This window comes from Pollicipes pollicipes, unplaced genomic scaffold (genome assembly GCF_011947565.3).
Source record: "Pollicipes pollicipes isolate AB1234 unplaced genomic scaffold, Ppol_2.1 Scaffold_2936;HRSCAF=3444_pilon_pilon_pilon, whole genome shotgun sequence".
Lineage (NCBI taxonomy): Eukaryota > Metazoa > Arthropoda > Thecostraca > Pollicipedomorpha > Pollicipedidae > Pollicipes > Pollicipes pollicipes.
The window spans coordinates 18,349-29,466 of NW_023596194.1; the positions used below are offsets into that span (position 1 = coordinate 18,349).

General features: G+C 56.1%; 1 long non-coding RNA gene across 1 annotated transcript; it reads left to right on the top strand.

Annotated features, from left to right (window-relative positions):
* Positions 1-723: 723 nt before the first annotated feature.
* On the top strand, positions 724-10,605 carry LOC119114685 (uncharacterized). Its single transcript, XR_005096049.1, has 3 exons — positions 724-876; positions 9,612-9,663; positions 10,519-10,605. It is a non-coding gene; the product is annotated as an uncharacterized LOC119114685 (long non-coding RNA).
* Positions 10,606-11,118: the final 513 nt, after the last annotated feature.

The following is an 11,118-nucleotide window of genomic DNA, read 5'->3' on the forward strand; positions in this document are numbered from 1 at the left end:
ACGCCGGAGGGTGGCGCCAGGGGAGGCTGATGAAGCGCCAGTGACTGCTCAGCGGCTCCAGGGTAAACACTACTCGCCGGTGGGCAGGAGTGCCTCCTCCACACACCCCCCCCCCCCCTCCCCCTACCCACTAGCGACCCTGACCTTGGGGCGACTGTTGCCTTTGGCCGACGGCTGGCCCGGGACGAGGGTTCGGGTTCAGGGCGTCCGACGCCGGCAGGTGGATGTCTTGTGCCCCTCCCCTCCCCCTCCCTCTCCTGGCGGCGTGACCTGGACGCAGCCGGTGACTCGAGGCGGGAGGGGGGGGGGGGGGGGGGGGCTGCACGTCTCGCGGCCACCGAAGCGGTGGTGCTGGTGATATGTTTGAGGCTGTGACAAACACCAAGCCCTCTGGTTAATGACAGGGTTTATGACAGTGACAGTGACAGGTGACAGTGACAGGGCCTAGTGACAGTGCTTCAGTGCCGCCATCTCACGGTGGTAGGCTGTGGATTCAAGTCAAACTGCTGCGGCCCTGTCGATTCCAGCGCACCACTCAGATGCTGCCACCTAACGGTGACCTTAAATGTCGCCAGGTGAACGGTGGCAGTCCTGCCGAGCGGGTCTGTTTGACGGTGCCGCCACCTAACGAAGCTTTGTGACACGTCACGTAAACAGCGGCAGTCCTGCCGAGCAAGCAGGCTTGACAGTGAGAGCCATCTAACGGTGAACTCCTGCACTGCAGGTGAACGGCGGCAGTCCTGCCGAGCGGGCCGGTCTGAGGGCCGGCGACGCCGTCATCAGCATCGGCGGGCAGAACGCCATCGAGATGCGCCACAAGGAGGCGCAGGACTCCATAGTCCGCTCCGGCAACAACATCAGCATGGTCGTCCAAAGGTGGGGCACTGCGGGGATCAGCAGCCGACGTGCCGAGTCGAGCGCTGCCGCTCGGAAGCAGAGTGGAGCGCCCGGGCTCCCGCGGCAGGGGGTACCCGCAGCGTGGCTGCCAGGCACGCACTGCTGACCGCTGACCCGACGGACGCTTGGCCGTCTGTCGTCAAGGTTTACTGGCTGGAGTCATCCGGGAGACGGAGACCACTACAGCGGCGCGTGCGCAGACGACGGCAACGTCCCGTGTGCAGATGGCGACGACGTCTGGTGTGCAGATGACGACGTCCCGTGTGTAGATGGCGACGATGTCCCGTGCGTAGATGACGACGGCGTCCCGTGTGCAGATGGCGACGTCCCGTGCGTAGACGACGACGTCCCGTGTGCAGATGGCGACGATGTCCCGTGCGTAGATGATGACGACGTCCCGTGTGCAGATGGCGACGTCCCGTGCGTAGACGACGACGTCCCGTGTGTAGACGACAACGACGTCCCGTGCGTAGACGACAGCGTCCCGTGCATAGATTACGACGACGACGTCCCGTTGGCAGAGCGCAGCAGCGCAGGCGCTCCATTCCTGGCTTGCGGTCCATTTCGACCTCTCATCACCTGACACAAGGCTGGATGGGGGCCAGTCGGCTCAAGCCGCTACCCGCCCTCACCCATCAACCGACGTAGGCGGCTGTGCAGACAGCCGGTATGTTCCTCTCAGTACAACCCTGGGAAGGTGACCTGCTGTCCAGTTCGCCCTCACCTTGAGCCGACCTGTCAGGCATGGTCGTCAACCAATTATCTGACCGGTCCCACCCGCCACCTGCCACGACCCCAGCAGGCACCAGGGTGTACTTGCGGCGTCCCGTGACGATACATGCCTCCTGCCGTGTCCATCCTCGTGACTTAACGATTCCCCATTGTGTCTATCCCCACGAAGCTACGAGCCCCGCTGTGTCCATTTTCCTGTGACGTCACGAATCCCTGCTGTATCCTTCCCCGTGAGGTCACGAGCCCCCTCCTTGTCATTTCCCGTGACGTCACAAATCCCCGCTGTGTCCTTCTGCGTGACGTCACGAGTGCCCGCCGTGCCATTCTACGTGACGTCACGAGTCCCCGTAGTCCTTCCCCATGACGTCACGAGTCCCCGCTGTGTCCTTCTGCGTGACGTCACGAGCCCCGCTGTGTCCCTCCCCGCGTCCCCACCTAGGTGGGACCTCTCGGCGGAACCCCGCCCGGTGCCGTACGCTAGCCGGGCGCCAAGTTTGCGCCGCGTATTAATAGCGCTTGGCCCGCTGTGCGCTATTTCCACCGCCGGGGTGGGCAGAGGCGCGCCCAGGCCGTCGGGCATGGGGAGGTAATGTGATGGCCTCGTGAGCAGGCGCATCGAAACGTGCCAGGTTGCAAGGCCCTCTGAATCAACTCAATGGTGAACCTGTGCACCAGGCGCCGGCGCTTTGCACTGAGGCGTTTGCCTGAAGGCTAGACGAATTCGGCGGTAGTCGGTGTTTAAGGCTTGGAGAGGGAGACAGGCGAAAGGAAAAAAAGTGGAAAGCGGAGACGCGCTTTCCATGCAATTTTATCAGCGCTTCTTGGAAATATATCTCCCGGCCCCCACTAAACCATTCTACACCCCAGCCAGCTGATTGGCGCAAATGGCTGTTACGTCATCGGCGCGTCTCGGTGGTGATTGGTGGCCGGGAGATCTGAGCTGATCTGGGTAAACACGCACACCGCCAGCAGACGGACAGCGAAGGGAATTAGCTGATACCATTTGGCAGCGCCATTTGGAAGCTGGATGATGATGTCTGCACTTCGGGAATACTTCGGGCAAGGGAGACTCTCCGACACGAGTTCTGAAAGCTTCTGAATAGGATCGAACTCCTGCTTGCAAATGAAAATTAGCCTGCCCTCATCCATCCATGTTGTTTTAGCGTGCATTATACTTTTTTGTTGACCTCGTATTGCTGTTATATTACCAGCTGTTATGCCTAATTCTCTTTTCTTTTGCACACTTCCTTACCATCGATAACCTGCCGTTAATTGCGTCAATCACCTACTTCTTGACGTTCACGTTAAGATAATAATCTACCGCTTCCCACTCTCACCTCAACTTATACCTGCCTCACCTAATGCAAAGGCCCTAAACCCAGCATTTAAGAGTCACGACCTGTTGATAATTCAATTCGAATTTTCAAGTTGAGAATTGGTGTGGATTTAGATGCCGACATTGACCGCGGATGTTGGTTACTCAGCATACCCACCAACACCTGAAAGGCTGTACGCCACGTGTAAAAATCACAAATTTCTGTCATTGCTAAGAGCAATGCTCACACGTGTCGATCCGTGGCAGCCGTCCTCATCGACCACCTATCGACAACAGCGCCATCAGGGGGCAACACTGCCAACCTGAAGTGTGTTAGACCACCGCCGCCCATCGGCGGCACGTTTGGCCCCGGGCCAGCGTTCTGTCTCCGGATGGCGTTAACTAGGCCTCCGTAATCAACGCCTCCCTCTTGTTCCTCAGCGGCTGTGTTGGAACTGCACCCAAGTCAACATTGTGCGTTCAAAGCCAATTAGCATGCGGGAAACCTGTCTGTGTTTGGATTGAGCTGTGCACGTGCTCGCCACTGTGTACGACATGAGCGTACAAAGACTCGCGAGTGGGATGTCATGGAGCTGAAGGAAGACGACTCCACACTGCTAACGAAAACAGTTCTGACTATCTTATGGGGTGCAAATATAATTTGGTTGAAAGTGGCCTTGCTAGTCGCTTTTTGGAGCTCTTCTCATGACTCTGAATGCTATATTTTGCCTCCCGAAACTCAGCGGCGACGGCCGGTTTTGCGGTGGAACTGCATGGGCGTATTTACCGCCAAGGCCGGTAGGATGCGGACCCCAGTTATCTGCCCGTATTTCCTTATGCCGCATCCTTACCCTCGTCGACGTACGCCATCCTTATTTTTGTCCTCATTCCGGCGTCATCCTGCATCCTCGCAGGACCCCGTGTGTCCGGGGCCGGCTGCGTGCGCCAGCCGTCAGTGGACGAGTGCCCTCTGGTGGGCCCCGTCCGAAGACGAGTGCCCTCTGGGTGGCCCCGTCCAAGCACGAGTGCCCTCTGGTGGGCCCCGTCCGAGCACGAGTGCCCTCTGGGTGGGCCCCGTCCAAGCACGAGTGCCCTCTGGGTGGCCCCGTCCGAGCACGAGTGCCCTCTGGGTGGCCCCGTCCAAGCACGAGTGCCCTCTGGGTGGGCCCCGTCCGAGCACGAGTGCCCTCTGTCGGGACCCCATCCCAGCACGAGTGCCCTCTGTCGGGACACCTTCCCAGCACGAGTGCCCTCTGTCGGGACCCCTTCCGAGCATGGGACACGTCTGGAGAGGAGTCCCTGTGCGGGCCTGGTCTCGGCGGGGGCCTTCACGGGTGGGTGTAGTCCTGCCCACCGCTATCCACTCTTCTCCATTCCACAGCCCTGGAATGGTAGCTGCGGACCGAAGGCACTCATGTCCAAGCCAGACCTAGACCCAAGTTACTTTGACGCATAGGTAGCCATTTCTACCGTTGCGAAATAAATAGCACAATGGAAGATCGAACTGCTGTAAATATTCGATAAGGACATCACTAGCATTGGAGTAGGAATGGTAGTATTTGGGGTTTAAGGGGCGCGTCGACTGCATCTGTCATTTAACGCCCCGATGCGTAGTTATGCAACTGGGTGGAAGGGGACGAGGCATGATCTTATTTCTAAGGAATGTTATCAGCATGTAGGATACCGCGTTATAAGTAGGCGAGTGTTCGTGGTTATCGCTGTTACACCATCACTCTTGCGTATTTACTTTTGGCCAAACCAATTTGGTGGCGAACATGGCATGTAACGCCACATCTAGTGCTTAGTATCGGACTACTCCCCACCCCCCAATCCCCCCACCCCCACCCCCACCCCATCCCACCTCCTCCTCTGGACTACTCTGGAGTCGTTGCTATGCGACTATCTCTCCCTGCTCACTATCCAAAGCACCCTGGCAAAACCCAGAGCAAAGGACCGATCCAGTGTCCGGCCAACCCCCCCCCCCCCGCCCCCTCCCCCTGCTCATGATGTCCTGGACCTCTAAATGCTGCGCCCATTGCCAGCTGGACGACGGTTTTCCCCGCTTTCCGACGTTTAAAACGGTCCTGCCGTCTTGGCACGGGCCGGCGGCCGGCCGGACGCGTCGCCTCGGGCGTCGCCGGCGGCGATGTCGCGCAGTCCGGCGGCGACGGTCGGCGGCGAGTGACCCCGCGCCCGCCGCGCACGCGCAGAGGTCAGGGGGCACGGCTCGACGGCGTCGCGGGCGGTGTGATCAAAGCGCCGGCGGCGTTGCGGCGCCGAGACGATGAAGTTTCCGTGTCACGTGAGCACGACCCGGGACCGGGGTCACTCTCACACGGATCATGGAAGAGCTGCACAGCCTGGGTAAGCGAGGGCCGATTGGCAATGCCACTAGCGGCGCACGCGGCACACGCTACTGGTGCTGTTAACTTTAAGTTAACGTTAACGATAATGTCGAGCGCGCACGTTAATGTTCACGCCAACGTGTGGGGTCTGCTGGCGAGCATCGCCAGCGCCTGCCAGCCGTCAGGAAAACGACAACGTGCACCACCACGGGCGCAGCCGGGATTTTCTGAAGGGAGGAACCCGGAGCTTGGTGAGCACGCTTTACGCTGATGTTGAACTATTTCCTGGGAACCATCCAGAGTAAAAAACGATAACTCCAGGACTCAGGAAGGGTCCGCCCCGCCGCCGGGTCCCTCCCTTGGCTGCGCCCCTGTTCGTCGCTCTGAATGGCGGCTATTGAATGCCGGTTTACATCACAGCGTGGAAATGGGGGGGGGGGGGGGTGGGGGAGTGAGCAGAATACCGCTGGTGCCAGGCACAGACAGGGTGAGGAACTGGACAGCGGCGTTGTGGTAATTCTCACCGCTTATCATTACTCAGCTTTCTGGTCAGGCAGGTCGGATTCTTTGCGCGTCTTGGAGATCATCAGGATGGCTGTATGGCAACCGCTAGCATTTGTGAGATAAATGGTGAAGGTGATGTCCTTTTCCAACGTGAGACGTGTGGGGGGGGGGGGGGGGTTCGACGTGGGACAATTTTGGTACACAAGTGTGGTGGAACACACGGTGGCCTCAACAGTGTGCTGGTAGGGCTTGCACTACAAAAGCATAAGAGGGGTTTCGGAAATAATACTCGTCTCTTTCCAAACTAAATGTCATTCTCGGTATCACGTTCTATAGTGCATGGCAGTGTGTCGTTCGGGGTAATTCCTATATCCTCAGGCAGATATGAGATATGACGTACGACCCCAACGACTCCAGTCTCACCGTACGTTCTCGCCCCATGACATTTGTTGACACCGATCTCAGCGTCGGCTCTCACGGGCCTCATCTGTGTGAATGAGAACGTAAGAGCGATAGCTGTTGCCGCAAGGAGTGTGCACAAGATAATTTATGTAATGATAATTTAGATAAGTTATTATATACAGATAATTTATGATAATTAATGATAAGGATCGGAATGAAAGCAGCGGGATTTTGTGCCGTAGTTGTTTTGCTGGCCACAGACCAGATCATACCTTCCTGCGATCATTGAACACAGTGCAGTTTAGTTGGAGCACCCTCAGTAACACACTTTGGTTGCATTCGATGCACTGCTTTTGTAGTTTGCTCGGTTTTGCAAAAATGGTGGCGATGTCATACAGCGGAACAGTTACATCAACCCATATTTACCAAAATAAGCACACATTCCAACTCTCAAAAAGCGCGTTTCAATAGAATATGGCTGCTAATCATGCTGTACGAAGGGTCTACTTGTTAATTTTTGGCTGTAGGCACCATCTAATGCATTTTGCGTTATTGTGTATATTGTTTGTGTTATATAAATTGTGTTGGCTAAGGTGGATCCGCAGCTAACGACGCTAGGGATATAGCAGCTTCCTATCTCGGAATTTTTCGCCTTTTTCGACTTTCGACCCTGAGACAGTGCCACTAAGGTCAGAGCTTATTTCTTGGTGTCAGGAAAAAACCGTACAAGGTAAGGATGTATGAGGTGATGCGGACGTGGACCTAAGGATTTACGCTAGCCTGCATTGCCAGTTTTCGCCGTCAAAAATCACGCACATTACCAGCTGAAGAAATTATTCTCGTGACCTACGATTTGGGGACCGTTTTTTCCATCATTTTCATGTGGTTAACACAGGCTTAAGGTTAGAGTGGGTAGAAGATTGAGTGTCCTAAGCGTAGCTGGAGGCTTCGGGTGCCATCTTGGGCTCGACTCCGTATTAACCACCTCACCTCATCCACCTTGCGTGTATTTGTATCACGTGTATTCGCACGTGGTCTTACCATCTCACCTCACTTTGGCAACAAATTAAAGTCGCCCCCCGCTCCGTACTCTGAAGATCGAAAGATGTTCGATAACCCGTCGCCAGCTCCGCCCATTCCATTAATGACCTCATCGGCACCAGATGGGCTGCGATGACACGCGCTGACGGCGGAATGAAGCGCAACCTGGATGTCGCAGTCGGCTGTGATTGGTTCGCATCAGCTGATACTAGTCATGCAAGCTGGAGCTGGGTACGCCCACCCAGGGCTGAACCATACAGAGCGAGTGAAGCTGGCATATTGAATAAGAGGAATGTAATGGCTTGTCAACATGCCATTCGCGCCTTAGCGTTCAGAAAAAAACTGCCTGGGTGCAGGCATATAGCTCCTATTTCCAGTTCGCTTTCTGTAATACTTGCCACGCGGTAGACACCAAATCTCGGGAAATCGCTTCCATCATTCCGTGCACGCTGTAATATTGCCAGACGTGGTTGATGACGAAGGTTATATGATACCAAATTTCCGTTGAGTGCATGTGCACTCTAGGACACGACTGTTTTGCTCGCTCACCTAGGAACCCTCAGCGATTTGAGATCTCTGAAGCTCCGTCCCCGCCCCGTTGTTGTCAGGTACCGCGCTGCGACATCGATGACCTTGCCGTGACCTCTGGGCCCGTGCCACCGCCTGCGGCCACCTGCGTCTGGGCGCATTGGTGACGTGTGTGTGGGTGTGTGATGCAGTTGGAAACAAAAAGAACAAGCATTTTGTGGTTATAGTTGGAGCTGGTCAGATCAGGTGGGGCGTCAAAGAAATCAAATTACAATGCTCCGCTTAAAAAAACGAACTATCTCGAATGTGTCGATTATCGAGCAATTGTGTTAAGCATGGCACAGTGCCTCGCACGTAACTGTTCAGCACGCGCGGTAATCATGATCTGTACGGGCAATCAACGAAGGCATTTTTCAGAAACGACGGAAATGCCAGCTCCCGTATGGAATGTCAGCGTCCGTGTGGAATGTCAGCGCCCGTGTGGAATGTCAGTGCCCGTGTGGAATGCATGACGTCACGAAATGAGAGTTGGCGTTCTGACCATCTGACTATGGTGTCGGTATTGGCGATGGCGTTCTGGCCATGACGGTGTCGGTAGTGGTGATGGCGTTCTGGGCATCACATTGTCGGTAGTGGTAATGGCGTTCTGGGCATCACAGTACCGGTAGTGGTGATGGCGCTCTGGCCATCACAGTGTCGGTAACGGTGATGGCGTTCTGGCCATCACGGTATCGGCTTCCGGGCGGAATGACAGTATCAGTGGTGCACAACTTAACAGGTGAAACTGGTACGGAAGAAACTTCACGCTTGGGGAAACTGGTACAGCCCGGAACATGAACACGTAGCTTTGTTTGAGCCTCAATGCTTGAAATCGGTGCCAGCTGGACCACAAGGCGTGGAGAAGGGGGCAGAGTCAAAACAGGGTGTGGGGAAGAGGCAATGTCAATACGTCTACCCAACTTGAAAGTATTTGAACATTTCCGCCGACAGCGTTCCATAAAGAGAGGCACCTTAAAAGTATTCCATGCAAGCTTGTCAAACAAGATGATGACTTGTGCTGTAACCGCTAAAAATGTCAACATGTTTTCAGTTGGAATGGAATAAAAATATCTTCTACATGATTGAGGTTATTAAGCCAAGCTTGAGCCGCTTTTTGCAGAGATGGCACATCTTTTCAAAGAGTTTGTGGTAGCCGTTGCATCCTGCCGTTACGTCCTCTCATTTCAAAAAATAATTCCAGCCTTATGACATTTCGTCCAAAAGCAGCAGGCTTTTCTCCCCTTCCCTGCCCTCCGTTTTTCGAGACGACGCGCCGCGTCTGGTGACAGGAGGACGCTTATTGCTAGGTCAAACCACGCAATTCTAGAACTTACCGCAGCCTTTTGAGTGCTGATAACCCAACTATAGATCGTCCATCAGTGCGTGGTTGGCGTACACGCTTTCCCTTCATCCAGTATCCCTCTGCCAACTGTTCCCATTCTAGCGTTGCCAAGCCCCACCCAATGTCCCCCAATCCTACCCGACGTTACTCATTCCCTACCCAACGTTCCACAATCCCTACCTAACGTTCTCTAATCCCCTCAACGTTCCACAGTCCCCACCTAACGTTCTCTAATCCCCTCAACGTTCCACAGTCCCCACCCAACGTTGTCCTGCGGAACGTCGCCGTGACCTCCTGCCACAGCGCGTCCCGCCCTCCCCCGGTGGAACCTCGGTGTGCTTCGCTCCCTGTGTGGAGCGCCATCGTGACCTCCTGCCACAGCGCGTCCCGCCCTCCCCCGATGGAAGCTCAGTGTGCTTCGCTCCCTGTGTGGAGCGCCTGTGTGACGCGCCGTTCCTGGTTTCAGGGGTGGTCTGGCCTCGCTCCGCCTGCCGCCGAGTGCCACCAGTGTACCCAAGGTGAGCCCGGGTCAAGGGTCAGGTCAGGGCCAGGTTAGGGGTCGGGCGAGGGACAGTCGTGGTGCTGCGTTGTGTCGATGCATGCAATACAAGAAGGTGGAGGCAAGAGTGCGTCGGGTTTTGACCGAAAAACCGAGCATGGTTCTTTACGCAAGAGCGATGCCTGCAACTCCTGCAAGAGAATCGGCCATGTCAGCGACGTCGGCAGGCGCTGCTCACGGGCTTGCATACAGGTGCGGTGTGGACTGGTGCTGGTGAGGTAGGTACTAACCTTCGTGAGGGAGTGAGGTGCCCCTGGAAGAGCTACACTGGCCCCGACGTGAGTGAGCATGATGACACTGATAACAGACCACGACAACGCGGCGAGGATGCGCGCTTACATCGGGGAGAGGGAAGTAGACTGACCTTTGAAAGGGAGTATACTGACCCTCCACGACAACGCGGCGAGGAGGCGCGCTTACACTCGGAAGAGAGTGGACTGACGCCTTTGAAAGGGAGTATACTGACCCTTGTGTGTGACTACGCTGACGCCGGTGAAGAAGCAATGATCCCGGCGAGATGAGAAAGTGCCAGATCCTGACGGATGGGAGTGTGGTAACCCTCGTGTGTGACTTCATTGACACCAATGAAGAGGCATTGACCCCGGCAGGCGGTACCATGTTGACTCTGTGTGTGATAACATCACGGATGCTGAAGTCTCCGCCGCCGGCGAGGGTCGGTGATTACTTGTTATTACTGTTAAACCCGTCTTCGATGGGAGGGAGTGCACTGACCCTTGTGTGTGACTACACTGACACGGGGCGCATCACCGATCCCAGCGAGGCGCAGAGCTCACTGACCCCGCGGCCTCTGTAGGACGCGCCGGACGCTGCAGCTGCCCCGCAGCAGCAGCAGCAGCAGCAGGTGCAGCAGCAGGCTCAGCCGGCGGAGCACCCGCACCCGGTAGGCGGGCGATTCGGCCGGTTCCCCCCGGACCCAGCCCGGCCGCGGCTCTGCTGAAGGAATGGGCATGCGGCGGCCATGTGACGGAGCCGCCGGCGCTGGCGGCGCTGCACTTTGCTGAGGCCGCCAGCAGCGGCGCGGGCGCATGCCGTTGTCTTGGGAGTTGGAGTAGAGTATAATTGCACTCTGGAGTAGTTACCTCTGGAGTATAATTACACTCTGGGGTAGAATTACACTCTAGAGTAGAGTTACACTCTGGAGTAGAGTTACAAGCCGGAGTTACAGGAGTTGCACTTGAGTAGAGTATCAGTAGACTGATGAAAAGTGATGGCGTAGAAACGTAGACATGGCCGGCGTGCGTAGATGAGGCCTGACAGAAAGTAGAGCTGTTGGTTGACAAACGTGGAGAACGTTAGTGCTTGATCAGTCGCAGTCAATGCATGTTTGGACATCGCGATGCATGCATCCTTGCGACGGTTTTCATGTCAGACTGCAGGTTTATCCCAAATTTCA